Raw genomic sequence first — 6,860 nt, 5'->3', positions numbered from 1 at the left:
TTGACTATATGTTCGAGGAGTTCTTATGCTTTGGGGTAGAAGCTATTTAGAAGCCTCTTGGACTAACTTGGCGCTCCGGTACCGTGCTTGCCGTGCGGCAGCAGAGAGAACGCTGGAGTCTTTGACAATTTTTAGGGCCTTCCTCTGACACCGCCTGGTATAGAGGTCCTGGATGGCAGGAAGCTTGGCCCCAGTGATGTACTGGAGTGTGTGCACTACCCTCTGTAGTGCCTTGCTGTCGGAGGCTGAGCATTTGCCATACCAGGCAGTGATGCAACAAGTCAGGATGCTCTCGATGGTGCAGCTGTAGAACCTTTTGAGGATCTGAGGACCCTCAAATCTTTTCAGTCTCCTGAGGGGGAATAGGTTTTGCCGTGCCCTCTTCACGACTGTCTTGGTGTGTTTGGACCATGCTAATTTGTTGGTGATGTGGACACCAAGGAACTTGAAGCTCTCAACCTGCTCCGCTGCAGCCCCGTCAATGAGAATGAGGGTGTGCTCGGTCCTCCTTTTCCTGTAGTCCACAATCATCTCCTTTGCCTTGATCACGTTAAGGCAGAGGTTGTTGTCCTGGCACCACACGGCCAGGTCTCTAACCTCCTCCCTATAGGCTGTCTCGTTGTTGTCGGGGATCAGGCCTACCACTGTTGTGTCATCGGCAAATGTAATGATGATGTTGGAGTCATGCCTGGCCGTGCAGTCATGAGTGAACAAGGAGTACAGGAGAGGACTGAGCACGCACCCCTGAGGGGCCCCTGTGTTGAGAATCAGCGTGGCGGATGTGTTGTTACCTACCCTTGCCATCTGGGGGCGGCCCGTCAGGAAGTCCAGGATCCAGTTGCAGAGGGAGGTGTTTAGTCCCAGGGACCTTAGCTTATTGATGAGCTTCGAGGGCACTCTGGTGTTGAATGCTGAGCTGTAGTCAATGAATAGCATTCATTGACTACAGTAGCCTTGTTTACAAGTTGGAACACTGGATTGTGAGATGTAATCTACACCTCCATTAGGAACACTGGAATGTGAGATGTAATCTACACCTCCACTAGGAACACTGGAATGTGAGATGTAATCTACACCTCCATTAAGAACACTGGAATGTGAGATGTAATCTACACCTCCATTAGGAACACTGGAATGTGAGATGTAATCTACACCTCCATTAGGAACACTGGAATGTGAGATGTAATCTACACTCCATTAGGAACACTGAATGTGAGATGTAATCTACACCTCCATTAGGAACACTGAACTGTGAGATGTAATCTACACCTCCATTAGGAACACTGGAATGTAGATGTAATCTACACCTCCTTAGGAACACTGGAATGTGAGATGTAATCTACACCTCCATTAGGAACACTGGAATGTGAGATGTAATCTACACCTCCATTAGGAACACTGGAATGTGAGATGTAATCTACACCTCCATTAGGAACACTGGAATGAGTGTAATCTACACCTCCATTAGAACACTGGAATGGATGGTATCTACACCTCCATTAGGCTGATAGAAACCCTTCTTAATTTTGTTTCATGATGTTCAATGTGAGCATCATTATTTATATATAGTCTACACCAGGGTTCCCCAACTGGCAGCCTGTGTTATAGTCAACACCTTCTTGTTCTAAACTTCTAACTCGAGTGGGACGGGTATGTCTTTGTGACAATGATCAAGAGCAGCTGCTTACCGATTTGACAGCTATGCGGGTGTTCGCTATCACCGGTTCAATCTAGGCCTTAGTCTCTCCTCTCACTTCTCTTCAATTTTCTATATGACGAACAAGACAGACAGACTGACTGACTGACTGACTGACTGACGACTGGACTGACTGACTGACTGGCAGTTTAGGGTTAACCACTAATAAGTAGTCTATGGTAATAACACATTTTGAAGTACCCTAAACCTGCCCTAAGGATGGAGAGACGGAGGATGGAGGGTGCAGGTGGATTGGTGAGGGACAGGGTGGGTTGGAGAGATTGAGAAGTGGAGGGTGGAAGGAAGTTATTAGATAGAAAGATGTAGAAGTGGAGGGTGGAAGAGTTAATTAGATAGAAAGAGTTAGAAGTGGAGGGTGGAAGGATTATTAGATAGAAGATGTAGAAGTGGAGGGTGGAAGAGTTATTAGATAGAAAGATGTAGAGAGTGGAGGGTGGAAGGAGTTATTAGATAGAAAGATGTGAAGTGGAGGGGTGAAGGAGTTATTAATAGAAAGATGTAGAAGTGGAGGGTGGAAGAGTTATTAGATAGAAAGATGTAGAAGTGGAGGTGGAAGGATTATAGATAGAAAGATGTAGAAGTGGAGGGGTGGAGGAAGTTATTAGATAGAAAGATGTAAGTGGAGGGTGGAAGGAGTTATTAGATAGAAAGATGTAGAGGTGGAGGGTGGGAGGAGTTATTAGATAGAAAGATGTAGAAGTGGAGGGTGGAAGGAGTTATTACATAGAAAGATGTAGAAGTGGAGGGTGGAAGGAGTTATTAGATAGAAAGATGTAGCAGGAGTTATTAGATAGAAAGATGTAGAAGTGGAGGGGTGGGGTTTTGAAACAATTAGGACTCCAAATGTGATGCAAATATCAACTCTGTAAGGGGATCTGGGACATGACAGTGTGAGGAGAGAGCTGTGGAACATGTTCTATGTTCTATGGAGAGGTTCTACACTCTTAGAAAAAGCTGTCCCCATAGGAGAACAACTTTGGATCCAGGCAGAATTATTTTGCGTTCCATGTAGGGTTCTACATGGAACCCAAAATAGTTCTACCTGGAACCAAAAAGGGTTCTTCAAAGGGTTCTCCTATGGGGACAGCCAAAGTACCCTTTTAGGTTCTAGATAGCATCTTTTTTCTAAGATTGTAGGATTTCCTCTCTAATGCAAAGGGTGTGATTGTTGCTCTTTTGTGGCACACACGACAGGGTGTAAGCTGAGGAGTGAGGGTAGTGAGGGTTCCCCATGGGCCCGACATTAGGAGATAATAACTAGGTTAATAAAAATGTATGATTTTTGTTGTTGTTGCTTTTTGGTCTTCATTTAAGGTTAGGATTAAGAATAAGGTTCGCAGTGTGGTTAAAGTTAGGGTTAATGTTAGGGGGTTAGGGGTAACATCTGATTTAATTACTTTGATTTTAAGAAGAGACATTTTTTAAATAGGCGGGGTTTATGACTTTGTGGCTGTGGTAACTAGTGACGACCCAGTTGAAAAAAATGGTAATGTTGTGAGTTGGGGAATGCTGTCAGCATGGCCACTGCCCTTTAAATACTGTACGTCACTCATTGCTTCAAGCCACACCCACCATACGGGAGCAAACGTACCTCAAAGTCTGTTCACGAAATTACAAGAACGTTTTGGGGAAATGTGTCGTTCAGTACAAACCGATACGCAACTTAGTCAACGTTCAAGTGAACTGAACGCACTTGAGGTTAGTGCCGTAGGAGCAACAGTGAGTGAGGACAAAAACTGTCAAAACAAGCAGTTGTGACAAAACATTTTAGAATGTTTTTAGAACGAATTTCTCTGTTATTTCGAGGTGAAGCTGCAGCAAGAGGGGAGAAATGGTCTACAAAGCTGGCTATATCAATAAATACATTCGTATTTGATTGTGAAGTAGTTTTATTTTGCTGAGGAAGTCCTAGTCACACAATTTATGAATTTTATATCTAACGCAGAAGTTTGGTGCTTGACGGGGCAGTATTTCTGGAGTTTGGCAATGTGCACGACAACTATCTTACATTTGTCCATTAGCTTGCTAACGTAGCTCTAAGCCAGTCACTTCATTTGAAATTAATAGTAAGCTAACCTAGTGCACACACTCAATGCTAAACACCAAATGCTTYCTCCATAAGTTAGCTAGCAAGCTACTTTAGCAACATTATGTTATCACAATGAATGAGTTTTGAAGAAGCTAGCGCTGCTTGTTCTGCCGCTAGTCAGTAGCCTCCAGTCTGAACCCAAAGTTAGTAACGATCATGGAGAAACATGCTGATCTACGGACTGATTTCTGATAACAGTCCCTCATAAATTTGGGGCAACATGTCTACAACTTCAGGGCAAGCTAAGCAAACTGTTTATTTGTCAGTAGCTAGCTATGTTACCGTTAGTAAACTAGCTACAAGTTGGCTAAGCAGTTGATAAAGTCATGGCGGCCCGACTGACGTTGTTGCACAAACTTTTAGCAGGCCCTAACTACCACTCTGTTTTATATTTTTGTGAATTGTAAAGTATAAAATTATTGTTTCCTTTGTGTGTAATAATTTAGCTAGCAATTCTGCCTATTTCATAGAGTTATACGAGAGTGAAGTGATATAAAACATTAGAACTATGTTTTCTGTTGAGGAACGAGCGTTGTGTAGGGATGACGCGATCTGACGTAAAATGCTGACCAGACCGGACATGTCGCGTGCGCGAGCGTCGCAAAATAAATTTAGAAATTCATGCTATTCAATTATTGCACCCACACTGCTTGTGGCGCCAACGAGCTCTGCGACACCAAGGGCTAAAATATATGTTGTTCCTATTTCTGACGCAGATTGCGCTGCAAGTCCTGCCTCTCCTATCTCCTCATTGGTTTATAGAAGCAGGTACCCACGTGCCATCTCCTCATTGGTTTATAGAAGCAGGTACCCACGTGCCATCTCCTCATTGGTTATACCCACGTGGGTGATAGAAAGACGAACTGTTTTTCCGGTAGTCATGGTAATACAATGAAAGTTTAGATGCGATCACCATATAATTTAAAAGATGAAAAAGCCTGGAAGGAGGAAAGATGACTAGAAACGATTCGGTTGGCCGTTTTATGTGTGGATTAATTGTCGGAGTAGAGATCCTTGTGCATTTCAGGTAAAATAACAACTCAATGTTTATATCCCAGGACAAATTAGCTAGCAACAGCAAGCTAGCTAAATAGGACAAATTAACGTTAGCTAGCAAGTGCAAGCTAACTAGCTAAATTACCATACATGTTTAATGCTTTTCGACCTGTCCCCAAATTAATGTCATTGGTTCAGAGTTTGTTTTGATATTTTAACCTGCGTGTCGTGATCGCGTTTGGTGTGGGGGGGCAAAATAAATGTATACACGATAGCGCACGATGGCACAGGCGCACAGCCGGTTTGGGCAAGGTGTAAGGCAATGGGTGATTGGTTGAGGTTTCTTGGGTGCGTAACTTCACGCCCTTACCAAAACAATGGCTGACCATTTTTATAGCTTTGGATCTAAAACCAGTATTATAAACTGAGTAGTTCAAGCCCTGAATGCTGATTGGATGACAGCCGGTATGAAAAAACATGTGTCTTTACTGCTCTAATTACATTGGTAACCAGTTTTTAATGGCAATAAGGCACCTCGCACCTTTTTGGTATATGGCCAATATACCACGGCTAAGAGCTGTGGTATATTGGCCATATACCACACCTTCTCGGGCCTTATTGTTTAAGAAACCACCAACTTCAATGACAGTTATCTAAAAATTAAAAGACATATCTAATAATCCCATAACCCATTAACATTGTCGCAGAGGAAGGCTTGCTAGCTAGCTCCAGGGTTTGAGTCACCTCAGCAGTTTTCTTATAAATCAGTGCAGCTAGCGAGGCTAGCTAGCTAACGTTAGGTAGACTGCGTCTAGACTTAGGAGCTCATGGCCACATAGTCATGTCACATATAGGCTTCAGGAGCCAGCTGGTTAGATATGATCCCACCATGGGTAGCAACAACTGGCTACTAGGTTGTTTTCACCAAAATATGTTTCAACTTATAGCAAGTTTATCCAGTGACCACTGCAATTAGAAGGATAGCTACAGACTGAAATGTAGCTATCTAGCATGCCATGGCCATGCAGTAACCAACTAGCTAGCTAACAGTTAGCTAATCGTGGACACCAAATGACAAGACTTGGGAGCTCATGGACACAGGCTACAATAGCCAACTGGTTAGACATGATAACACCACGAGCAACAATAACTGCCAACTAGTTCGCTTTCAGACAAATATATTAAACTCATAGTTAGTTTATCCACTGACCATCACATTTAGGAGGATGATTACTGAAATTTAGCTAGCTAGATCACTACAGGCAGTAGCCGCTAACGTTACTAGCCAACTAATCATGGATATCCTATTATTTGATACATTTGGGATAACTTGGTCATATCAAGCAACAGACAGTTTGTGGAATAGTAAAAAATAACAATTAGTGGATTTGTTTTTGAATGATTGGACAGTGAAACTAAAATAGATTGGTAGCTAGCTGGTGAGGCTTTTTATTTAATTTAATAATTAACTGTCGGAACTAGAAGCACAAGCATTTTGCTACACACAATAACATCTGCTAGCCATGTGTATGTGACCAATAAAGTTTGATTTGATTTGATTTAAAGCTGGGTTTCCAAAGTCATGCTGGGTGGCAAGCAAGACAAACAGATGACTCTGCAGCACAGCTGTGTGACGGCACACACCCAAGAAGTCTTAACCAGTCACCCAACGTAACTCATGAATATTAATGACTTTGCCTCCGGCTATCCTACGAAAGGGAAATTTGCGTACGGCATGTGGGCGGAGTGTTCTTGAAATGTGACATCCAATCAAAATCTTGTCGCTGGCAGCCAGGGGACCATTCAACATTTTCCAGACCTCCAAGGGAGGCGTGACAACTGCGTGATTTTGGAGGTATGGCAACGCGAGACTAGTGTGTGTATAATGCCACTGGAGCAGACAATATCCCAGTGGAATTTTCCTCTCCTGCTCCCCCCCCCTTCCCCTCTTCACCCTTCCTCCTGTTCCCCTCTTATCCCCTTCTTATCCACTCTCCCTCTCTGCATTCACCTTATGATATCCAGTGGAACAACCACTTTACAATAGTGCATCTAACT

Source organism: Salvelinus sp. IW2-2015, unplaced genomic scaffold, assembly GCF_002910315.2.
Source record: "Salvelinus sp. IW2-2015 unplaced genomic scaffold, ASM291031v2 Un_scaffold1440, whole genome shotgun sequence".
In the NCBI taxonomy this organism is placed as follows: Eukaryota; Metazoa; Chordata; class Actinopteri; order Salmoniformes; family Salmonidae; genus Salvelinus; species Salvelinus sp. IW2-2015.
This window is presented reverse-complemented; position numbering follows the sequence as displayed.